The following is a 25,449-nucleotide window of genomic DNA, read 5'->3' as shown; positions in this document are numbered from 1 at the left end:
CCCCTTTGAACAGGATCAACTGTTTCTCCAGCCCTGCCTGGTGCTGCGCTCAAAGGAGCAGCGGGCCCCTTCTCACTCGGAGCATTAACGTAAGCTCAGCCAGTAAGGCGAAGGCAAAAAGGAGGAGGTCAGCACGGTTAATTGTCCACCAGGCTCAGATGCAGGCCCCCTCAAACCAGCACCTTGGGAGGGCTGATCACCCCCATAAAATGTGAAGTGCACTTTGAACCCAGGAACAAGGAGAATGAGAACTATTTGCCCCAGCCTGCTGGGCTTCAATGGGAGCTTCAGCTGTTTGTTTTCTTTTTCAGCTCGTAGCCATCAAGGGTAGGAGGATACTCTGCAGTCACCCCAGGCAGGGAGGCAAGCACCATGGCCTGCCCATCAGGAAAGAAAGGAGAAGAAAGATAAGCATCAGTGGAGGTGGTCTAAAGGGAGCCAAACAGGGCGGCCACCAGCTTTGAAGAAGGAACCTGAGAGAACAGGATTCTGGAAGCCTCAGAAACCGCTTAATGTAAGAAATGCTTCATAGAGAAAAGGAATCATTTAAAATGCAGAATATTTATTCTTTGTCATTAAAAGAGATGAAAGGGGAAATCTTTTCACTCTCTTTTGCCTCTTTGGAAAAGTTACTTTTATTAACTAGTTATCTGAAGGCCTCCTTCCAACTCAGGTCCATAATTGTAAAAAGATGCTAAGAAACAGGAAATAGCCATTTCTTAACTGAAAGGGGACATGAGAGTGACCAAAACAATAGTCCTTTCATAAAGCAAGGTCCAAGATATCCCATTTACAAGCAAGTTTTCCTGGAAACAAGTACTTATAAGTTATCTTTGAAATCAACAACAAGCTTCTACACTGGATAAGACAGACCAGCCCACATATCACAGCTCAGAAGCGACCTGATCAAAGTAAAAAGTGGCTCCTAAGTGATGCACTGATTGTGCCCTGGAAATGGAAAAAAGCAAACTCTTCCCATAAATGTCAATACCTGGATGAAGCTTTACCATGAACCTCAAAAGCCTATTTTGGAGACTTGGCTGCTTCTTTCAGAAGAAGAAAAGATAAAGGCTTCACCTGAGAAAACCAAAGACACCGGGTGGGGTTGGGAGGAGGATGTGCCATTTACTTTTTGCATGTGTCTATAACCAGCTACAGACTGGGTTCCCAGACACTTCGGCAATAAAGGAAATGGTCAATCAGAGACCAGCATGCTAATGACACTGGAGTCTGAGACCAGCAGAACAGTCGCTATGCCCGCTAGTTGCCTTCGCTCTGGTGGCTCCCAAATGTCTACTGTGGACACTAGGGGCCCAGGCTGGACAGTGTCTTTGGATCAAGGACAACGTTCCAAAACAGCCATCTTAACCACACACACACACACACACACACACACACACACACACACACACACCCTGATACACAAATTCTACAGGTGGGGTGCTAGAGGGCTCATCTTTAGAAACAGTAACCATTTCATGAAAGAACACCACAGTGTAAGTCCAAAACACAAAGTTTGGAAGCTCTAGGAAAATCCAAGAACTGTAGCATTTCTTGGGCTAGTCCAAATGATGTGGGGTAGTCAAGATTCAACCAGAGAAGGCTGTGAAGTGTGCCTGAATGCACACCTATGTGTGAGAACCCCATATGGAGGAGGACGGCTGAATAACTTGACCTACCACATTTTTTTCTAACCAGATTAGAATTGTATTGTAAAACAGGAGTCACTCCGAGAATCACATCTCCCAGAAGCTCAATGAGTTGCCAGTTCTTACCAATCTGTAAGCACTCCTCATGCATTTGACAGCATAAAAACTAGACACACAACAACCACCCTGCATTCGGGTTCTGCAGGAATGGTGCAAAACAGTCAATAATAGTCAAATTTCAAAACCTGCTATAAAGCTAAAACTCCTCATATTTTAACACGTGGGCTTTTAAACTGCAATTAATTTCCTTAATTTATTTTTCAAATATGGCAGACAAACTGGCTTACATGGAGACTGGAAATTCCTGAGCAAAGCTGAAGTCCTCACTCTACCCAAGCCCTAGGAAATTTTAAGAACACGAGTAGGGTTAACTGAGAGTCACATTTCTTGTACTGCTTTGTCTTTCACTAAATTCTCCCATACGGCTGTACAACTGGGGCTCAGCACCAGGTAAAAGAAACCACAGTTATGTGATTGCTTTTACATGGATTTATTGGCCAGTACCTCTACTAGGAATGCAGAAACCAGAAGACAACTTCTTTCTCTTTGCTTTAGTGCCGCACACACCCAACCAAAGCAGCTGGAAAGGCTGAACAATGAGCAGTGTTAATGTAGAACAAGACAGGAAGGCAAGAGTAAAGACTCAATACCATATTCTCCTAGATGAAGACCCAGGCCCCATTCTGGCTTCAATATTCAGTGAGCCACCACCCTGGGGGTTGCTAATCCCAACCCACAGGATGAAGCCAATCAGTGCACCTCTCAAAGAACCCAATGACCTGAGAAGTCTGGGGAGGATTGAGGTGCACTGATTTAAAAGCTTTTCATTAAAGGGGCGCCTGGATGGATCAGTTGGCCCACCATCCGACTCTTGATTTCGTCTCAGGTCATGATCCCAAGGTTATGAGATCAAGCCCCACCCTGGCCTCCACAATGAGCATGGAGCCTGCTTTGGATTTATTTTCTTTCTTTCTTTCTTTCTTTCTTTCTTTCTTTCTTTCTTTCTTTCTTTCTTTCTTTCTTTTCTTCCTTCCTTCCTTCTTCTTTCTTTCTTTCTCTCCCTCCCCTCCCTCCCTCCCCCTCCCTGTTCTCCTTCTGCCCCTCTCCTCTACCCCCTCTCTCTTTCTAAAATTAAAAAAAAATTTTTTAAGCTTTTTGTAAAATTATTTAAACCTGAACTGTGTTTTAAAACAAATGGTCAAACCACTCAGAAATATTTTCATTGCCTCCAGGTTATATATTGGGAAAGTCTGTTGACTGCTCCCTTACTGCCTATACATTTAGACATATGTCCAGCCCTAGAGCTGACCAGGGCTTCCAGGGTCCCGGTGACAATGGTCTCTCCAAGAGCAAACTCAGAGCTGCAGGTTGTCATTTAGCACATTAGTGCTTCATGACCTACATCACTTATTATTCCATAGAAAGACAATGACACGAAAACTGACTTTTTATCCCTTTCATTAGGGGGAAGAGTCTAAACTCCTACTAATTTAATATATTAGGGTAAATTCTCAATTATGCATGGTTATATGAGCAAACAGGCACAGAATTAATCCAAAAGAGCAATTTACATATCATTTCATTGGCTTAGAAATACATTATGATTTTTTTTTGTGGCTGTGCCTTAGCTGAGCTTACTAGGGGTTGTTGTTTTTTTGTTTGTTTTTTGTTTTGTTTTGTCAGACATATTTATTCATTTACTGAAAGTCTGTTTCATGCCAGAAAATATGCTAGATGGGAGACTACAGCCAAGGAACTCACAGACTAGAGGAAAAAAATGCACACAAACACTTAAGTAAAGCTCATATAGCAAGCAAGTGTGCTGTCTGAGCAGATAAGCAGTGATTGGTTGTGCTGTAAAGCTGAGGAAAAGGCTATGCTCCAAGAAGCATCTTCCTGATGCAGTTTGATAACAAAAGAAATTCAGACTGGGTCTTAAATGAAGAAAAAGAATTAAAAAAATATTGTTTAATGTTTATTTTTGAGACAGAGTGTATGTGAGCAGGGGAGGGGCAGAGAGAGAGACACAGAATCTGAAGCAGGCTCCAGGCTCCGAGCTGTCAGCACAGAGCCCGACGCGGGCCTCAAACTCACAGACCGCAAGATCATTACCTGAGCCGAAGTTGGGCGCTCAACCGACTGAGCCACCCAGGCACCCCTAGAAAAAGAATTAGCACCAGCTTACATGGATGGGAGAAGGGAGCCCTGCACAAAGAAAAAAATGTTGGGTGGTGAAAAGGCCAGCAACACCCAGGAGAAAGCCAGCCAAGTAAACACCTTCACCCCATAAACTCTCAACAGGGGTGGGGGACCACCTCACACCTTTCCTCATTTAAGGATTTTCTTGTTATTGAATGAGAACTCTGGGAGTTACCAGGGTGCATCATCATGACTAGAGTTTTCCTACAACTCACCTAAGCATGAGGAGCAGGTCCCAAGAACTAACCCCTTACCTGTATGATGAGTGCGCTTTAACGAGATGTAAAAACCACAAGCCAGCTGTGAATTCAAGAGTCTGCTTCCCAGTTTACCTAAAAAACAACAGGAAAGGACCATTTTTGTTAATTTGGAATAGCCAGTCTTTTAATGCTCCCAGGAAAGGTCTGCAGACCATGCCTGGGGCTCTTGGTCTCAAAGCAGGAAGCCTGGCTAGGGGGTCAGGTCAAAGAGACCTGAATGAGAATCCCAGGGTTGTAACTCAGTGACAGGGTAACTGAACTGTAAGCCAGGTACTTAACCTACCTTTGCCTCAGTTTCCTCCCCTGCAGTATCTACCTCACAGAACCACCATGACAAGCCTGGGATCACGTGAATGATCACGTGATGGGCTTGCAGCCCCTCCACAGAGACAGAGAAATAAACAGGCAGTAATCAGGACCTTGATGCAGCCGATATGAGCCAAAGTGAGAAAACTGCGAGGTGATGTGAAACCTTTACAGAAGCCCTAACTGGTTCCAGAGGGGTCAACGGAAGCTCACCAGAGCAAGTGATAGCTAAGCTGAGGTCTGACAAGCAAGAGATGTCAGACTAAGAGGACAAGCAAACAGCATACCAGGGAAAGCCACCAGCAAAATGGGATGCCCTGGAATGGGATGTGAGTTCATAAAAGAGTGAATTTAGTGGGGCGCCTGGGTGGCTCAGTCGGTTAAGTGCCCGACTCTTCATTTCAGCTTAGGTGATGATCTCTTGGTTCGTGAGCTTGAGGCCCACACTGGGCTCTGTGTTGACATTGCAGAGCCTGCTTGGGATCTCTCTCTCCCTCTCCCTGCCCCTCCCTCTCTCTCTCAAAATAAATAAATAAACTTAAAAAAAAAAAAAAAGAAAAGAAAGAGGTTAGTGACCACTGGAGTATTTCAGAGGCCAAGACGGAGGCTGGCAAGAGACAAAGCTATAAAGGTAGAGAATCACAAAAGGCCTTGCAGCCATTTTAGGACTTTGGACTTTATCTTAAGACCAATGGCAAGCCCATGAAGGATCTTACATAGGAAAGCAACATGGTCCAGGAAGTTTTCTGCAACACCTGAGACAAGACGGTCTTAGAAGGAGGCAATGAGAGCCCAAATCAGCAACTCCAAATGCCACATCCCTGGTCTGTGTGGAAAGAGCCAATAGAGAAGGCTCTAGGGCCAGGGCCCCTGTGGCACTCCAATGAACCACTGCTTCTGAATTACTGGCTCTTCCAGCACCAGGCAATTCCCCACAGGTAGACACGCCATCAGGAGTGGAGTCTGCTTGTCCCAACACACCCTCCAGAAGGTCAAGGAGTGCCTAGTGTCACAGTGGTTCTCAAAGTGTGGTCCCCAGACCAGCAGTATCAGCATCAACTGTGAATGTGCTAGAAATGCAAATTCTCAGCCCACCACAGACCTAGCAACTCAGAATCTCTGGGGATGGGAGTAATGTGTTATTAAAAGCCCTCCAGGTGATCTGGATGCTCCCTAAAGGCAGTGGCACCAAACACGGGCAGTGCCAGGACGGGGGCTGGGGAGGGTACAGAGCACCGAGCTGGCCTGGCCTATGACCCACAATGTCCATTTTTGTTTACAAGAAAACACACAACTCCGTTGAGGCTGGGAATCCCTCCTAGCCCTGCAGACTGATGGGTAGAGAGCCCAGAACCCACCGCTGGGGTGGGGATATGGTGCTGCAGGAGGATTTTGTTTCCTCAAGACGTGCCCCATCCCCTTCTACAGCCTGCATTTGCTTCAGGGAAGGAAAATGAACTCCAGCTTCAGGCAAGTGGACACATACTTCTCTTTTTTATTCATTCATTCATCTTAAAATATGGATTGCTTCACAGATGTGTGTGTCACCCTTGCACAGGGGCCATGCTAATCTCTGTATCGTCCCAATGTTAGTTTAAGTGCTGCCAAAGTGAGCACGCACGTCTCCTTGCAGACTGTGTTTCTCCCCCCACCTAGGCACAGAATCTGACCACTCCAGAAAAAGAAATGGGCCATCCGGAAAGCTCCAAGTGGTTTTATGTGAGGGTCAAGTTTCCTTCCGGAGTGTGGAACACACTCCGTGGTTACAAAGATACCAAGGCCCAGGAGCCATAACGTAATTCAGGATGAGAATAGCTCAACTCAGCTGCCTCTCTAAGTATCTATTGTCTCCATAGAAGAAAGAAAAAATTATCCCTCCCACCCCCCAACAAAAAGGATATTTCTGTAAAGAGCAGACAAATCCTCACATTCTTATGTTTCTATAGTTCTTGCTTTGCTTAACAAAAGGGGGGGAAATGGGGTCCAAAACATAAAAACAGGGGCACCTGGAAGGCCCAGTCAGTTAAGTGTCCAACTTTAGCTCAGGTCATGATACCACAAGTTTGTGGGTTCGGGCCCTGAGTTGGGCTCTGTGCTGATACCTCAGAGCTTGGAGCCTGCTTCAGATTCCGTATCTCCCTCCCCTGCTCACACTCTGTCTCTCTCTCTCAAAAATAAATAGACTTAAAAAAAATTTTTTTTTAAATAAAAACAGTATCCAGATCGGGGCACCTGGATGGCTCAGTCGGTTGAGCATCCAACTTCAGCTCAGGTCATGATCTTACATCTCTTGAGTTCGAGCCCCACATCAGTCCCTGCGCTTACAGCCTAGAGCCTGCTTCGGATTCTGTGTCTCCTTCTCTCTGCCCCTTCCCTGCTCACACTCTGTTGCTCTGTCTCTCTCTCTAAAATAAATAAACATTAAAAAAAATTAAAGGGGCGCCTGGGTGGCTCAGTCAGTTGGGCATCTGACTTCAGCTCAGGCCATCATCTCATGGTTCAGGAGCTCGAGCTCCGCATTGGGTTCTGGGCTGACAGCTCAGAGCCTGGAGCCTATTTCAGATTCTGTGTATCCCTCTCTCTCTGCCCCTCCCCCACTCATGCTCACGCACGCTCGCTCTCTCTCAAAAAAAATAAACATTAAAAAAAATTTGTTTAATAAAAAAAAAAAACAAAAACAGTGTTCAGATCAACACAGATCATAGCCATATACTGCACACCCCAACCACACTCAGCTTCCAGAGTCTGCCCCTCTTGCCAACGTCACAAAGAGGGTGGATGGGCTGCAGGATCTCATAACAGGCCAAGCAAATATGTGTGGTCCAGGGGAACAAGCAATGCTGCAGAAATCCCTAGCACCTTCCCTATACTACACCCTCCACCTGCACACCCCGGCTCTCCAGCCTCCCCACCCACTCTGTGCATGTGGAACCCACAACTGTAAAGGCTTCATACATGTCCTGCATGGTCTATGTCTCCTGCACTGCACACGTAGCTAACCACATTAAGGTAACAGCTCTTGGGGCACCTAGGCGGCTCAGTCAGTTGAGTGTCCAACTTCAGCTCAGGTCATGATCTCACTGTTCGTGGGTTCGAGCCCCGCATCGGTCTCTGCACTGACGGTGTGGAGCCTACTTGGGATTCTCTCTCTCTTTCCCTCTCTCTCTGCCCCTGCCCCCTCTGTTGCTGGCGTGCTCTCTCTCGCTCTCTCTCTCTGAAAAATAAATAAAATTTTAAAAATAAATAAAGATAATGACTCTTCTACAGCCTCTTCTATCAGACTGTCAGCTCCCTGGGGGGCTCAATAAGCTTGTGTTGATTAAATGACTGAACACACAGACATACAGACTCACCTAGAATAAGAATTTCAGGCCTGGATTCATCCCTTAACTGTCTCTAGCCCAAACAGGTAAAATGACTTGTCCAAGGTCACAGAGCAAGCTAATGATCACACTACAGGAGTCAGTATAGACGGTTCTCAGTGCTTTCTGACTTTCACAGGCTGTGTGTTCCCACCTTTCCTGGGTACCAGGAAACCAGTACCCCTTGAAGACAAAGGTACTTTGTTTGTAATAGGATACATTCATTTTTTGTGTGCTTTATTTCAAGACCCTGACTAAGAGCATGAAGGAACATCTTGTGAATCTCAGAATCAGGGGCACCAAGCCCAATCTAAAGACAGAGCAGGGGCTCTAGGAGAAACAGGGGTAGGAAATGGCTGTGGGCGAGAGTGTGGGTCAGTTTTCCTAGAAGTCCCCAGAGTTCTGGTCCTGAGATGTACTTCTGTGTAACTTCTCTATTAGTTCAGGCTTACTCAGACAGCGGGGGTAAGATAATCTCCCAACCCATCATTATACTTTTCTGAAAACACACTGTATCACTCAAACAAGCTTTGGCTTTGGTAAGAGGGTATCTAAGTTCAGAGTTCACCCAGGAGCTGTGAACTGTTCTTTGCAGACATGACAAGAAGGCATGCATTACAGCACACTTTCTAGGTGGCATGGAGTCTCAGAAGAATCAAGCCCTTCTCAAAACAGACTGGGAAAAAAGCCCCTCAGTAGAGGAAGGGAGGTCTCTCCTACTGGCCAATTTCACCTGTTAAGTAGGCACAGAACAGCATCATTTCCTGAGCTTTGCTCTCAAAATTAAACAGACTTTTTAAAGACAGCAAAATAACCCCAAGTACAACTGGGATGTTTAATCTTAATTTCCTTATGTAGATCACCTGGCTTTTCATTACAACTGGTCAAGTATATGGGAAATAGCCCCATTTGATAGAAATATGCCACACACATCAAGGCTATTCAAGTCCCTACAACACAGTATGTGTGTGCACACGCAAAGTAAAGAGGGACTAGTTTTGCCTCGGGCCCTTCTAGGTAGCCTGGCTCCTGGTGAGCTGGCCTGTGCACCTGCTGCCTCTAGCTATCCTCTATGCACTGCCCTCCTTGTCCAGTGCCCACACTCCACCCCATCAAAGTCAGAGTCCCCTCTCTCATTCCCTGACCTTAGCTGCTTTTGAGAAGCATGTTATGAAATTATTCCTGTTAAGGTATAAATAAAAAATATGCTATCTGTCCTATACAGATCCTTATGTGTTGAATAAGAGTTGCTTAAAGACAAGTGTGTGGACCGAATTTCTCTAATGATAGAATTTTAGGCAAAACAGTTAAGCGAATTCCACTTTACTTTTTTTTTTTTTTTTTTTAATTTTAATAGATCAAGAAGTTCATCACTCCCATTCAGCAGTTCCTAGGGGCTTTGATGCTGTCATACATGATTCCAGAAATACCAAGAATCTTCTTAATCTCAGTGACCGTCTTTAACACCAACTACAAGAATCTCTCTGCCAGATGGTGCAGGTGTACCAGTCAGGAAATCACTAGTAATAAAGGCTCAAATAGCCTCAAATCTTGGGCATGAAGGCTGCTTCTAATGTGCGTTCTGATGGAAATGTAACAGTGTCCAAATCACCAGGCAAGAAACCCTTTTCCACACCCTTCCAATCTCATCACACAGACCATTTCCTACTTCGTCTGTTTCACAAACTGACTTGGCCTCTTGCGTGGGGCTGAGATGGACCCTGCATTTGCAGAAAGGGAGGTTAATGTTGATATAATGATACGGAAAGCCCAACTCCTCAACCTGTCAGTTCACCTGGATCAGAACCAAACTGGTCTGTGGAGGAGGAAGGGCCCCTCCTCATCCATTTCTGGTCAGCATTTACTTAGAAAGGGGACACTCATTATCCCCAGCTGTCTGTCTAAACCAAAGTGGGGAGGGTGTGGGAAAAGTCAGCTGCAGGACATTCCTGAGACTTCTCCGTAGAGGCCCAAAGCTTAAAGCCTAGAATTTCCAAGCATGCCCAAAAGCACTTAATAGTCAGTGTCTGTAAAACCTTCCTAAAAATAACAGCTTCACAGAACTGAGCTCTTACACTGTTGAAAAAGGACTCTCTGCTTCGGTTCCACCCAAGATAAGGGCCTCTGTAAGAATAAAAGCATGTGTCAAGATAAAAATTAAAGTGATCCCAGAGGGACAGAAACCAGTTCTTCACAACCAAGTACCCAAGAGGCCAAGAAAAGAACTTGTAAGGGCATCCATCCCCCAGACATGGTCAACATCACAGGCTCAGATAGATGGGTTTCTAAATTGATGTTTCTTTACACTGGTGTTTCTAGAACCTGCCTGACCATAAGAACTACCTGGAAGCTTTGTTTAAAAACTATAGATACCCAGGATCTACTCCAGCCTTATAAAGTCAAAACCTCAGGGGAGAGGTCTGAGAACATCTATATATTCTAGCCAGCTAGCCCAGCAGAGTTATCAAGCAAGTTTCATAAAAAATGCTCCAAATAAAGTAAGAGGTAACTTTTTACAAAACTCTGTAATTACATTAACTGCAGTTACAGGGCCTATGAGAAAATGCAGGTTTAATTAAAGAAAGGTAAAGCCTTCTTTATCTAGTTAAAATTATGGAATATACTCAACATGCAGTGAGGAAATCAATTTAACTAAAACTTAGCAAAAACAAAACCTGCCCTTTAGCTTAATCGTATCTCACCTAAGAGACCCTCCAGAACGTCCCTGCCCTAAGGACTATGAGGAAAACACTGTGCAGCTGCTCCTGGTGGCCATTATGGGTCCTAAGGACAGTGACTAGGCTCAGGGCCCTTGGTCTCATCCCAATAGAGGTCAGCCCTAGGTAGCAGGCAACCAATTCTAAGTCAGACCCCACAGATGCCTCCTGGTTATCAGACTGTACAGGTTTTAGCCTCCAGCTGACTAGTCCACAGTCTTATCCACGACCCACCTTTGTGTGAGCCTGGCTACATGGAACCAGCAGCATCAGCATGGCAGGAAGCTTGCTAGAAATACAGAATCCCAGGCCCCATGTGGGCCTGCTGAATCCAAATCTACATCTTAACAAGGTCCCAGGTCATTCTTGCACACACTGAAATTTGAGTTTTACCCCCACCTGTGGAACACCCAGGTCATCAGCCCACCCGCTTATGCTCCAGACTCTCAGAGGCCTTCTGCCCTCACACTCTTGTCAGTCTTGGTTTGTCTTGGGACCAAACCACCATCAACAGGGTCCAATGACTAATCTGACAATCCAAAGCCTGACTTTTCAGTAGTTAGAAAGAGGCAGTAAGTAGTGATCATCTCTTACATTCTTAAATAGGGAGCCTATTACCATAAATCAAGAGAGACAATCCAAAGTCAAACAATACCACGGAATGCTGGCTCTCTTGGTTCCAACACAGTGTTAATGAGGGCAAGGTCACAAGCATGATTAGCTTCCTCTGTATCTTGGCACTGACTCCAACCCTCTAACCTCTGGCCGCCTACAAAGGCTGACACACCCCTGGTTACTAAGAAGACTCAGAAGAATGACATGGGGAGGTCTAACAGAGCAGTACCAGTAAATAACTTGAAGAACTTCAATGACTGATGAGCAGAACGTGTCGAGGAACACAACACGCAGCCCAGAGGGATGGCTGACATGGCAGATGACCAGGTCAGAATTCAGAATTATCTGGACAGAAACGGGAAGTCCCATGGTCAAGATTTAAAAAAATCAAACACAGATACATAAGCAAGAGGAATCTAACATGATGGCACTTCTCATTTTAAAATGTTTTAAGGGGCGCCTGGGTGGCTCAGTCGGTTAAACGTCTGACTTCAGCTCAGGTCACGATCTCGTGGTCCGTGAGTTCGAGCCCCGCATTGGGCTCTGGGCTGATGGCTCAGAGCCTGGAGCCTGCTTCCCATTCTGTGTCTCCCTCTCTGCCCTGCCCCGGTTCATGTTCTCTGTCTCAAAAATAAATAAACGTTAAAAAAAATTTTTTTAAATAAATAAATAAAACAAAATGTTTTAAAACATGCCAGTTGTGTTGACTAATACACCTGCCGAGAAAGCTAACCAATTTACTGTTAGGGTCCACCAGTCTGGTTTCCAGACCAAGGGAAGTAGTGGTCCCTCTGCAGCATAGCTGATAAGACTATCCTAAACAGGCCCCCAGCCACCTGTCCACACAGATGAACACACAACCTATCACACTTTTTCATCACCACTACCAATTGTGTTCTTATAATAAAGTGTGGCCTCCTTACCGGGTTATAGCTCTTTTAGGCCCTGAGTTATAGTTTAAACATTCCACACATCAGCTTAGCTCCTTCGAAGCTGTCGTTTCTTTACTAATAGAGAAAAGAACTATAGGCCTAAGCACCCTCTCGAAAAAAACACATAGACAGGACAACCTAAGCACACTCATTTACCAAAAGGATTCAGATCAAAAAGACCTACCATCGCCTGTTTAAGCCAGCACACTACGCTACCTAGTACAGCATAAATCCATGCAGAATTAGTAATTAGGCCAGTAAATTATGAGCTTCTAGTACAGAAGAGCCTTGAAAGGACTACTATAAAAATGAGCAAATGACAGAGGAGTATCTGTTTAGACATACTTCTATGTGGGATCATCATCTAGGAATAGACGGCCATTACAAAAATTGGATGTGATTTTAGACTGTTTTTAAAGTTGTGACCCATGTTTTTTTTTAAGTCTGTATTGAATACCCAAGTAATAGTCATTTATAAAGACAAAAACACTGCTTACTGGTACAGCTTGCAGTTCCCAGACTATCCATTATTTTTAATTCCAGAATATTTGGTCTCTACAAGAGGAAAAAAAAAAAAAGCAGTTGAAAATTTTTAAGAGGTTAATTTGTCCTCAATATGTATGTGCTATGCACCACTTACCTAAAGATTAAACAACCCTACTGTCCATGCAGTTACAACCATCCTTAAACAACTGGCTAACTGCCTGAAAACTGGAAAACAACATGTGAAATCCAGCCCAACTGCAGCCTGTCCCAGGAGAAGGGAAGCTTGAACCCCAGGTGCCCTTGACAGCACAGCTCAGTGTGGAAAGAAAGAAAATGCTGAACGAAAGAATCAGTAGAGGAAAAAGAGCCCCTCTAATTTTCCAGGCATGTGCAGGGGTTGCTGCTAAAGGGATATTTAAGATCTCACTGCTGGGTTGTACTGAACACTGAAACAATTTTTAAAAAGAAAGAATCCCAACATGTCAGTATAGCACATATTTAATTCAGTACTTATCAGATTTGATTCAAGACTTCTTATCAGACAGCCATTTACACACCTAGATGTATAAGTGAAACACCTCTCAAATCACATTTACAATGTTTATAAAAATGTACAAAATATACACTAAGGAGTCGGCTTCTGTATAGTTCTCAGAGAGCTGTCCCACTCTGGCTGTGGGTCACAGCACCTAATCACGGTTGTATTCCCTAGCCTCCCAGTATGAGCAACTACATTTATAGCAAATACGAATTTTAATTCTTTTTAAAGACAAAAACCTCCTTTACAATGGATGCACAGATGTAAGGAGAGGTATGGTGTTGTGGCGAACATGTTTACATACACACACACACACACACACACACACACATACACACACAGACCCACCAACTCTTTTGCTCTGGTTTTAAAAGTAACAAGCTATTGGGGCACCTGGATGAGTCAGTTGGTTAAGCATCTGACTCTTGATTTCAGCTCAGGCCATGATCTCATGGTTGTGAGATCAAGCCCCACATCAGGCTCCACACTGGGCATGAGGCTTGCTTGAGATTCTCCATTTCCCCACACCCCTCTGCCCCTTCCCCACTCTCTCCCAAAATAAACCATACACGTTAAAAAAAAATTAATAGGGGCGCCTGGGTGGCTCCGTCGGTTAAGCGTCCGACTTCGGCTCAGGTCACGATCTCGCGGTCCGTGAGTTCGAGCCCCGCGTCGGGCTCTGGGCTGACGGCTCAGAGCCTGGAGCCTGCTTCCGATTCTGTGTCTCCCTCTCTCTCTGCCCCTCCCCCGTTCATGCTCTGTCTCTCTCTGTTTCAAAAATAAATAAAAAAAAAAACATTAAAAAAAAAAAAAAAAGAAATTAAAAAAAAATTAATAAAAAAGTAACTGCTATTTACAGAAAATCTGAAAATATTACAGAAAACAGAAAAATAAAGAAAATAACTAGTCACTTATAATCACCAGGCCAAGGCGAACAGTTAAAATTTTAGTCTACATCCTTCGAGTCTGTCTATGGCTACCAGCTTTCCTTCCGATGGCACCCCAGTTAAGCAGGCAAGGGTGAGGGGAGATGTTCTTGGTCATTACACAGACTGACAATCATTAGTCACCCCCACTGGCCTCACCCTAGATCCACAGCCGTAAGGGGAGTAATAGCTGCGCACAAATTAAATAGCATGCCTGCAATTTAACAAGCATTCACTGGGGTCTATTTTGCACACTTTTAATTATTTCACAAATGAATGAAATTCATAGTAACAGCAATAGCCCTGGAGGGCCATATGGTAACTTCAAAAAAAGAAGGTGGATAAGCCTCTCCTTCGTGGACATGAAAACAAAAGTTAGTTCTCACAATATAAGGTCTCATGGCACCTATGGATTCAGAGGCTTATCCTTGTCTTGTAGACAGCCGCCTTCTCCCCGTGTCTTCTCACAGGGGCTGGGAAAGCCTGACCACCCTCTCTAAGGGGAGAAAATTAGTGTTAGGGAGAAAATTAGTGTTGGGGAGAAAGGGTGTATGGAGCATTTGGAAATAAAGACCTGGGAACCCCAAGTGTGTGTGGAGCTCCCTACCAGCAATCCAGGGATGGCTGCAAGTCTGTGCACTTATAGGATGAGAGATATTCAGCCCATAATCAAATATCCTTAGTTCCACAAACAGGGATGCTTTAAAAGGCCACATATTCACTGTTATAACATCCTAGCTTCATACATTAGCCTAGGTTGCAAATCCTCAATGTATTACCCGTAAGTTGCCAAAAGCCAGGAAACCTGGTGACATCATTGAACCATTCTCTGTACATACAGAAGACACAAGGAAAGAACTGCTTTTACAGCTAATGTCACCTCAGTAATTGTTAAACTTTGTTTGCAATGAACCCGCTGAAACCCTCAATATTCTTCATTCAAATACCATAATTGACTACAGAATTCAGTACTTATTATTTTAGAAACCATGTGAAGAGTTTTAAAAACGAGTTTGGTTGTGATGTCCTAAATGGAACGGCAACAATTCACCCAAATAAACACCTCTGTAGTCTTACTCAATTTTGATGAAAGTATTTTTTAAATAGTGTCCAAAACACCACTTAATCAACAAATGTAGTATCAAACCAAAATCAGAACCTACAGGAGGAAAACTCAAATACACTGAGGTTCTTCCTTCTTACCTGGCAAATCTCAAAGTCAAAGTTGGGAACTTCTCTTGACCTAGCTGACGATATTACAGTTTAACTAAGAAAACACACAGATAACACACCTCTATGTTCAGTACTTTCTAGATGTGCACAAAACTACTTTACTTCCTCAGCAAGTAAAGGTCATCTTACATTTTCTTAAACACAACACATACCTGTGTAATAATCGGTCCAAGCTGCTATAACAAAATACCAGAGACTGGATAATTTAAACAGTATTTATTTCTTGCTGTTCTAGAGGCTGGGAGTCCAAGGTCAAGGCACTGTGAGATTTGGTTCCTGATGAGAACCCTCTTACAGGTTTGCAATGACAGCCTCCTCTCTGTGGTGGAGAGAGAGCTGATGTGCTCTGATCTCTCTTTCTCTTTGGGTAAGGACACTACTCCCACCACGGAGGTCCAGACTCACGACCTCATCCAAATCTAATCACCTCCCAAAGACCCCACCTCCAAATACCACCACGCTGGGGGTTAGGGTTTCCACATATGAACTTGGGGAAGAACATGGTCTATAACGTATGTGTGTCTGTGTGTGTCTGTGTGTGTCTGTGTTGGGGGAGTGGTAATCAATTTCACCAGTTATACATCCTAGCTACCAAGTATGTTCACAGCCATTCTACATATATTCCTTTCGATGATCCCAGTTCAAAGTAACATAAACAGTTATCACCAGGCTGCAAAATAACAGTGAGAGACTGGTCATTTAAGGCCAAGGTCAGAGGTTTCATTATCCCAGTGAGGCCTGTTGCAAGGATAAAAGAGAAAAATTCAGTTACAAGTATACAGATCACTCCCATCCTGAGCACTGTTTAGTAAATCTCAACAATCCAGGCAACTACTTGCCACTACTATAAAAACAACTCCATCTTTCATCTCTACTCCAGACTCTCTTCCTGCCCGTGTTTTCAGCTCTCTGCTGGACATCTCTCCCTGGAAGGCTCACAGTTCTGTTCGGGATCCAACTGAAGTCATTACTCCATACCATCTCCTCAAATTGAAGTTCCCCACAGTTGTTCACCTCAGTGAATGGTGCCATGACCACACCAGTCACCCTGGACTCCCTCTTGGTGTCCACAACCGAGAGAAGACCCAGGAAGGGTAAGCAATCTCTCCCGACCTCTCCCTCTCCAAGTCCCTCAAGGACTCCCACACTAGCCTCTCAGCTCAACTTCTGTCCCCACTCTGGTCTCCTTGTCACCCAACCCACCTCATGGCCACCAAGTTCTTTCTAAAGCACTACAAAACAAGTCATTTACCTGCTGCAAATTCTCTTTCAGCCAGCTTTAGAGATGAAGTTCAGGTTCCTCAGCTCAGCACCCAACCCCAGCACCCTCAGGTACTTTCCTCTCGACCTTGCCTCCATACACACAACTACTATCAGAGCCCTACCTGCCTTTTACCTTTGCCAGCCTTCTAGACTCCAAACGTGTGATTATTACTGCATCATGTATTAATGTCTTTTTAAAAGTAATGAAAAAGAAAACCAGGAACCAAGTATCCACTCTTCCTTTTCCTCCTTCAGCCACGCCTTATACAGCAAGAGAGAGTGAGGTGTCTCAAGTGCCACAGCAGATTCTTCCCTGGACACACCCGGGTTTTACAGGGTGATGACCAGAAGTGACCTTTAATTCCTTCTTTGCCTTTCCAAGGCTCAGAAATCTCACCTTTGAGAAAGAAACTCTTTGTTTTCATGGAATGTTGGCTGATGGTTCTTCTCACCCACTACCCAAATGGACACAGACTTGTATTAAGCACAGAAGAAATAGTCTCTTTCTCCCTTATCCCGAGGGAGAACCCATAAGCCCGGCTGCCCCCATCACTACCTGCAGCCAGGTCCCTTCCCTCTGAGCAGGCTGGCTTGTGGAAGGGAAGCACGCCCAGTGCTCTGCTTTCCCAGTACAGGCTCTCTGAAATCATTAAAAGGAGTTTCCCGGGTTGATGGAGGTCCTTTGCACACGGAGTTTGCTTCTCCAACTAGCACGCATGCACAGGGAGGGAGGAAGCCTGCTCTTGGTTCTCGCTGTCACCAGAGGCCAGAACAGAGCCCAGCCCATGGGACAGGCTTCATGGGTATTTGCTGAATGACAGGATAAAACAGTGGATGAATGACCAAATAGGCGGTCCTCCTAAATTAGAAGAGCAGTATACAGTATAGTTGCCCTGCTCAAGAACTAGTGTTTTGCTAAGAATGCCTTTTGTTCACTTAGCCGTTAGATACAACCTTAATAAAAACTGGCCAGTGTATCCTTAATCCTAAAACATGCCTTAACCATTGCTTTTTGGAACAAATTCTAGAGATTAGATATTCACTGTTTGTATCTTTCCAAGAGCAGTATGCATTGAGTAAAATGTTGCTTTTAGGATTCCCAAAGAGGCATGCACCTTGCCCACTGCTGGTTTGTTTTTTTTTGTTTTTGTTCTCTCAAACATGGACCAGAAACCTGAGAACCTGCCATCACAGAGTCAGTGAGGCCTGCAGTTGCACACCCACACCTGTGCTCTTGCCCTCAGAGCCAAACACAGCCTGTGCTACACTCTCCAGAACTGGAGTCCCAGAGAAGGCTGACCACAATGGGCCAAAAGGATGCGGCATGTAAGTTCTAGAAAGATCAAGTGTTTCTGCCTGTGGGCTGCCCGAGGCAGGGGTACAGCCTCAGCTCAGGGTCTGCCTGAGGCAGCCACAGCTTACTCTAAATCAGGTATCCATTCCAGCTCTTTGAATGGCACGGCTTTTTCCAGGGCATTTGAAATACTTGACAACCATCATTAACGTTTTCTGAGCACTTAGCAGGAGGCACCACCTAAATCCTATGCAAAAGTAATCCCTGTTAATCTTCAAGGTTAGTCTCTGACTTGAACTCTTACTGCCACCAATTTATAGATACAGAAACCAAGGCTGAGAGAAATTAAATAACTTGTCCAAGGTTCAGATAGCAAGTGGCACCTCTAGGAACTCAACAGTACCAGTCTGGGTCCTCCTAGGGTTTAGCATCCTCCTTTGTTAATTTAAAGTTAAGAAGCTGTATACAATGTTCATTAAAAAAGACTATGTACTTTTCATACATTGTTTCTCTGTCTTCTCCTTTGGAATTTTCCTTCCTGCCCTGCCTGCTCTGTGCAGTGAAATCTCTTTCTTTAATTCATCACTCTACACATCTTCGTAAGCAGGTTCCATCAATTTTGAGCCTATCTACATGCATGAACAGTACACATTACTTTTTCCAGAAGGGATTGCTTTGCTCTCATCCACAAAGAGCCTTTTTCCTAACTAAAGACAAATTACTGGTTCGTGTATCATGATTCAAATTATATTTGAGAATGTTCATTTGCAGTGTAATTATTCTTCCTAATTGGACTGCTCTAAAGACAAATGATTCTCCCTCTCCACCCCCATCATCTCCTGCAACACACCGTGTCTTCCTTCCTGGCATTTTATAAAATGTTCGCCGCACCCTTTGCAAACCACAACCAGACACACTACCTGCTCTCTGTGTGACCACTTGGAAAAAATAGCATTATAACATAATAGTCGTATGACTTCAAACCCCTCAAATATTTCACCAGCATGAGATTTCTGACACAGATTAATAACAAGCCTATCACACTATGACAGCAAAAAGAAATGGTCATCTTGGGTTTTATTTCTTTTCTCTGTCTTCAAGACATTTAATCTCCCCACTAGCATGTACTCCCTATCTCCTAAATTTGAAAAGAAGTCGCTTTTTAAAGAACAACAGGAGGAAAGAATCAGAAACACGCAGGAAAGGGCAACGCCAAAGAAATTAGCATCGATCCTGGCTTAAACCTGGCGGGGGTGGAGCTCTCAAGCTCGAGAGGGAAGCAAAAGCAACGTGCCCCTGATAAACGGTCCTTCGAACTTGGTTACTCAGGTTTAACTCTCTGGGACCGGGCTCTAACAGTTCCCTTCCCCTTCCCCCTCACATCTCTCCTCCCTCTGGCTCAAACCCACTCTGGTCCACAGGGGCTGCTTTGCGATTTCGAACAGAAGTTCTACTTTACCGATGGCAACCTCCACGCACGCACACAATCACAGAGAGAAAACGGGAAATACAGGAAATGGTCCGGGGCGAGGGGGGGGGGGGGAGTGAAGATGGGGGTGGGGGATAAGACTTTGTCTTCACTCTCATTTACTCCCACTGAAACGGCTCGCGGGCTCCCCTGAAACTCAGGACGCTCCTGGATTAAGAGAAAAGTTTAAAGGGATCGAAGAAAAACCCTTTTGCTGTTCTGAATTCAAAGAACACCAGACCACTGAATGGAAGGGAAAATGGGTGGGGGGGGGGGACCCTGAGCCTAAAAACATCCCGAAGCAAGTACACAGTCTCCTCCAGTTCTTTACCCCATCTCATGGGCTCAACCCACCCATCCCAGATGTAGTCTTCCCCACTACACGCCCACCTCCTCCAGCAGGCACCCCAAATCACTGCGCTGCCCACAAAAATGCAGCCCAGATCTGAAAAGCAGCTGACGTCTGTGGCCGGCGTGACCCACACGCCACACACCAGGCCCCACGCGGGCGACCAGCGGGCAACCAGCCAGCGACCCCCACCCCCCGAGGCGCGGTACCAGGCGCGCAGTGCCCGGCGCCGAGCTGCGCCCAAGACCCGTGCGCCCTGGGTGCCCGCGGGAACGGCCGGACGAAGCCCGTCGGTGGCGGCGGGAGAGCTCGGCTCACGCCGGCTTCCCGGCAAGTCGCCGTTCCAGGCACAATTTTTCCACTTCTGCTGCCGGCAGCCGCGGCGGTGAGAGCAGAAACAGCCGATCCCTCCCATTCCCAGCCCCAGACACCCGTCCCAGTCCCGGGGACGGTCCTCTTCTCTCCCCGCGGGTTCCGGGAGCGCGGGATTGCGGTTCCCGCGCCAGCCGCCGCGCACACAGCCCCGGCTCCGCCGGCCGCGACGGTTCCGCCAGCGCCCGGGCTGGGTACCCCCTCGCCGGCGCCGCCCGGCCCCACCTGGCCGGGGCTGCGGGCTCTCCCTCCTGCAGCACGCGCGGGGCCCGGCGACTCCAACTCACCCGGCCCGGCTCTGCGTCTCCGGCCCCGAGCTCGCAGCCTTCCCCCGCCGGGGCTTTCCGTTACGCCTCCTCGCAGCCAGCCGCTCCGGGAGGGAGGAGGCGGCGGGAGGAGCGGGCGAGGGAGGGGAGGGGAGAGGAGAGGGTCCCCGGGTGGGGGAGGAGGCGAGACGAGAGTGCCGAACTCGGCCGCCGCCGGCGGGGCTAGCAAGGAGGAAGGAGAGAGAGGGGCGGGGGCAGAGAAAGAAAGAGGCCGCCGAGCCTCCCTGCCCAGGACCCGGCCCCGCGCCGCAGCCTAGTCACCCTCGCCGCCCGGGTCCCGCTCTCGGGCCGGGCGTCCGGGGGGAGGGGTCGGGGCCCGGGGCTCTCCCGGCGCGGCGCGCGGGCGGGGCGGGGCGGCCGGGGGCTAGGCGGGGGCGGTGGCGGGCCGACGAGGCCCGGCCTCCGGAGGGGAGTGTCCTGCGGGGCCCGGGAGGCTGTTGGCGAAAGGGGATCCCCGGGAGGAGGGGCAGAGGCCCCGGGGCCTGGGAGCGGGTCACTGCGCCCGCCGGGCGGCGGCGGCGGCGGCGCCGCCTCCTGGAATCCTGCGGGGGACCCCGGGGCCGCGGCGGGGAGCCTTCGGGGGGCAGTTTCGGGAAACCGTCTCAGGAGCGCCGGCAATGAGCACGGCGCAGGCGGGGAGCTGCAAAGTCGGAGTCGAGGGTGATAGGCCGGACGCCTTCCGCGGATCGCCGGCCCTGGAGCGCCCAAAGCAGTTCCCCAGGCCGGGGCGGGGGGCGGGAAAACGTCTGTCCGGTGATCCCCGGGGATCCTAAGCGGGAGGGTGGGTTGGGGCTGCCTGGACCCCCATCCTCACCTTCGTCTCCCGGAGAGGAGGCTCCAGGAATAAGTTTCTTTGCCCTGTGATTTTGTAGGTGAGGAAACTGCAAGCCGTCACAAAGAATAATTGTACAGAGATAGCTTGGGTTTTGAAACATTCTCCTCTGCCCAAAATATGGTTTCAGGATGAATTCCTAAGTCACTTTAGCCGACAGTCTGAAAAGGCATCCTTGTTGGAGAGGGGACTGATTCCCCTCTGCCACCCCAGAGTGGCACCAAAAACTACAATTAAATGGCCACGAATTAAGGTGGCAATATTTCTTGTGATTTAAACTTGGGGACGTGGCCGGGCACACCCTTCTTGTCTTTTTTTTCCTGTCAGACTTGCTCCTGTCCCCAACTTCTCTGCCTCTGGTCTGGGATACCTGTATCCACCAGTCGCCTGAACTCAGACCCTACCAGTCAATCCGGAACCTCTCTTCCAATGCCATAGCCGCTCCCACTGGATTCTGCATTTTAAGGTCTTCCCACTTGCCCTGTCCTTTCCAAGTCCAAGTCCACCTTCCTGCTTCTCGCTGTTTGGGGGCCTTAATGATCTCAGCGGCCTTGCCCCCCTTCCTTGCTCTGACCCTCTTTGCAGGGGCATCCATCTGCACATGCCCACAGGGTAATGGTTCTAGAGCACTGCTCAGGCAGGCCACTTCCTGTTTGAAAAGCTCTCCCGAGGCACTTCGCCACAGAAAATCCTGAATTTAAACCTCTTGTGTTCAAACCCGTCCACTTACCCACTCCTCAGAGCCTCACTTGCCAGCTGGGACTCCTTCCCTCCTCCCAGAAGGTTCCATACTGCATCCACTTGGGAGTTGCTGATGCTCTTGCCAGAAATGGAGTGCTCTCTTTTATCTTCTCCCACAGCTAAATCCTACTTATCTTCATTGAACTTGAAGTTTGTAGTACATTTCTTCTATAAAAGGATGTGTGTGTTCTTCCCATTTTGTGAAATCATATGCTAGAAATAACAAGGCTTATGGGGAAAATAGGGTTAGCAACAAACGAGCCCAAATCTATGTAACATTGCAACTAGAACACTAACAAAACAGTAACGGATCCAAAAAACATACTAGCAGAGTTTATGGCCGTGTTAAATTCCTAATAAATATTACGGTAAATATATAGGACTTTACCTTTAAAAAAGGATGCAGGTGGGGCGCCTGGGTGGCGCAGTCGGTTAAGCGTCCGACTTCAGCCAGGTCACGATCTCACGGTCCATGAGTTCGAGCCCCGCGTCAGGCTCTGGGCTGATGGCTCAGAGCCTGGAGCCTGTTTCTGATTCTGTGTCTCCCTCTCTCTCTGCCCCTCCCCCGTTCATGCTATGTCTCTCTCTGTCCCAAAAATAAATAAAAAACGTTGAAAAAATAAAAAAGGATGCAGGTAACTGATGAAGAGATCGGAAGGAGAGTTGTTTGAGGCTGTTGCATTAGGAAGAGAAGCACAAAACCTAAACGTAAGAGGTGAATTCCCCCCTGACAATAAGCCCTCCCAAATTAGAACTCATGGCGAGAGCAAAATCCAAAAGAAAGAACACAAGGTGAATGGGCATCAGCCATGGCACTGTGTATTCTCCACAACTGGCGGTCTGCTGTGTTTTTGCTTGTAGCTGCTGTTACTTGGTAGTGCAAAATAGTAAAGCGCTGGGAACAATTGCTTGTGAACCAATACAACCACCCCAGTTTATTAATATCCTTTCCCTACATATCAATCACGAATGAGTTCGTTTGTGTTACGTATATTCTCATTACAGAAACAGGCTGGTAACGGAGGAGACTGGACTTAATTCTACGTTTAGAAATTAGAATGTACTTCATTCCACACATCTATCGAGCACCTTACCATGTGCCAGGAACCGTTTCAGGCACAGAAGTTGCCTCAGTGAACCAAGAGAAGCACAAACATGTCCGCCCTCATGGACTGTGGTGAGTACCTAAAGGTGGAATCACAGGGTGGTATTACATACTTCATATGTGTGTAATTTAAATTAGTGCCTCATCTACATCTCAATCTCTCTGAAGCCTAGACTTGAGCTTTATGTTTTTGTATCTTTCTGAATGGCTGACATAGTAAATACCTACTGGGACATGTAAAGTGGGAAGTCTACGCTCATTTTATGCCTTGAATTCACAGGAGAATCGCCTGAGTGATCAGAAAGTAAAGTTTTCTCAGAACTGTGTTTGTTGCGATTTGGGTTAAAATTTCCCCCCATAGAGGATCATTTGGATCCGAAGAGTAGAAAAATGACACCTGATGAGAAGGAGAAAATTAACATTGGGAAAGGGAGGGACAACAGAGTAAAGAGATGCTACAAGATACAGTTCAAGAAGAAAGTACTTCAGTTTTCTGGAAAAGTAGCTGGAGAAAGAGGGATAATAAGAGGAACTTTGAGATACTGTGAATGCTGCTTCTTTCATGTGCTCTAGCCACATGTTCAGGAAACACTTGATGGGAGACGAGTGAGGAAGAAATTATAAGAAATTAAAGGGTACCTGAAGAGTTTGGTCAAATGACAAGGAGGCCTTGGAAGAAAATAACTATGAGCCACTAGATAGGTCACAAGGTAAAATTATAGTGGTGCCTGGCTAAAATGTTGTGATTCTGAACTTACTTGCCTGTACAAATCACTCATTTCTCTGAACATTATACTCCACCTAATGTAACTTGCATCAACAGGGCTAGGTATTTTTCATGTGCGAACATTTTGTATCCTATTCTGAGTGTGAATCTGCTTGGAATGCCAATAAAATCTGCACTTACAACAGACAGATCTGATATATTTTCATGATTGTCAGCATACTGAATATAGATTAACTTTAAATTTTCCTATTCATCTTCATAAAAACTACCCTCTCAAATCCACCTCCCCCGTGTTTTAGAGATTGATATTTCCTAAACCATGATCTAGATACACACTCAGAAATCAATGTCTTTTGAAGATCATCTGAAAGATGAAATGATTTAAGCAGAGAATCTCTTCAAGGAAACTAGCAAAATTGCAGTTCACCAAACTGAGATCCTGTGAAAAGTCACAGTCTCTTAAAAACCATCACTATGCGTTTTTACCCATGAATCTAATCATACAAAGAAGTCATCTGAAATTCTAAGAATCCGTTTTCCTTGACAAATATGGATGGAGAATAGGCAGTTTTGAGCACAAAGACTTGAAAAGCTCTCCTGATTAAAAAGGGCTCTGGCCAATTAAAACCAGTGCTCTCATCCACATGAGACAGAGTGGTCTTTTTGGCTACAGAAATTGGCTTGGCCGAAGTATCCAATGGACTCAGCCATATCATATTTAATTTTCTGCTTCTAACTGGCAGTTTTTAACTCAAAGGTGAACATGACGCTCGTAAATACTAAAGAAATTTCCCCATTTGTACTGAAATCTCATTACCAAGATGCTAGGCTATTTGTTGAATGAGGATAGCAAAATGTCTCCAAGTGAAAACAAATATTACAGATGCAAATCAGCTCGTAGGATTTTTCAGTAACTGCATTACAGGAGGGCAGTAGGACCAAGTCAGATATAAAGGGCCAAGAGCTCCTGATAAAGAAAATCTCAATGATTTGTAGATTCCTTAATTTTCACACATGTATTGAGGACACGGTCCACACAGGAGCCAAAGGAAAACATGGTTCTAAAAATACACTGTGGCTAAGTCATAAAAGAAAAGAGCACATAGAACGTTGGGCATTTGCTGTCTTCTGACAAAACTAAAAGTTGTTGGCCACTTTTGTCTTCAAACCACAGTCTCTACCTTGCAGCCTTCCTTTTTTCTGTAAGTGACACAAGGGTTTTAATTTGTCATTGACTTCTCTTAAAGAAGTACTCTGCTTTCCTGCCTATAGTTCCAAAACTTGATTCCACATGACTAGCAAAACTCAGCTCAAGAAGGTGCTCTGTTCATTTCCTCCTATTATGTCACTGCTACCATAAACAAATCCATCTGGCCCTCATCCAATTGAGATTACCCCTGAAGTGAGGTGGAAATTTCCATACAGTGAGAATGTTCAACTGCAATATTACTTCATATGTTGCATGTAAATTCAGCAACATTCTTAGCTGCTCAATAACATGCAACTGGTAAATTCAATTCATTCCAAATATTCACCTGCAGACATTTTCCTGGATTACAAACTTTTGCCTGAAGAGGTACAAAATACAAAGAAGCTTGGGGGATTAGCTGTCTTATGGTGTTCATGACAGGCATAAAACCACCCAATGAAAGCATGCTTTAGCCTTTTATTACAACAATGCTGTACATC

At 46.0% G+C, this 25,449-nt stretch overlaps 1 protein-coding gene and 1 non-coding gene across 4 annotated transcripts in view; both read right to left on the bottom strand.

The window, feature by feature from the left end:
* Window positions 1-20,722, bottom strand: part of LHFPL2 (LHFPL tetraspan subfamily member 2) — a 165,812-nt gene extending 145,090 nt beyond the window's left edge. The window contains exons 1-2 of one of the 3 annotated variants that reach the window (XM_060635486.3): window positions 20,255-20,722; window positions 4,163-4,240 (exon numbers count right to left, since the gene is read on the bottom strand). The gene's annotated coding sequence lies outside the window, so the exon portion shown is untranslated. The remainder of the gene's footprint in view (window positions 1-4,162; window positions 4,241-20,254) is intronic. The other 2 variants (XM_060635485.3, XM_060635487.3) reach the window with 2 other exon arrangements.
* On the bottom strand, window positions 5,988-6,091 carry LOC132682517 (U6 spliceosomal RNA). The gene has a single exon (XR_009611705.1). It is a non-coding gene; the product is annotated as a U6 spliceosomal RNA (small nuclear RNA).
* Window positions 20,723-25,449: the final 4,727 nt, after the last annotated feature.

This window comes from Panthera onca, chromosome A1 (assembly GCF_046562875.1).
Source record: "Panthera onca isolate mPanOnc1 chromosome A1, mPanOnc1 haplotype 2, whole genome shotgun sequence".
NCBI classification, from domain to species: Eukaryota; Metazoa; Chordata; class Mammalia; order Carnivora; family Felidae; genus Panthera; species Panthera onca.
The sequence above is the reverse complement of the archived record's forward strand: the minus strand, read 5'-3'. Positions and strand labels throughout refer to the sequence as shown.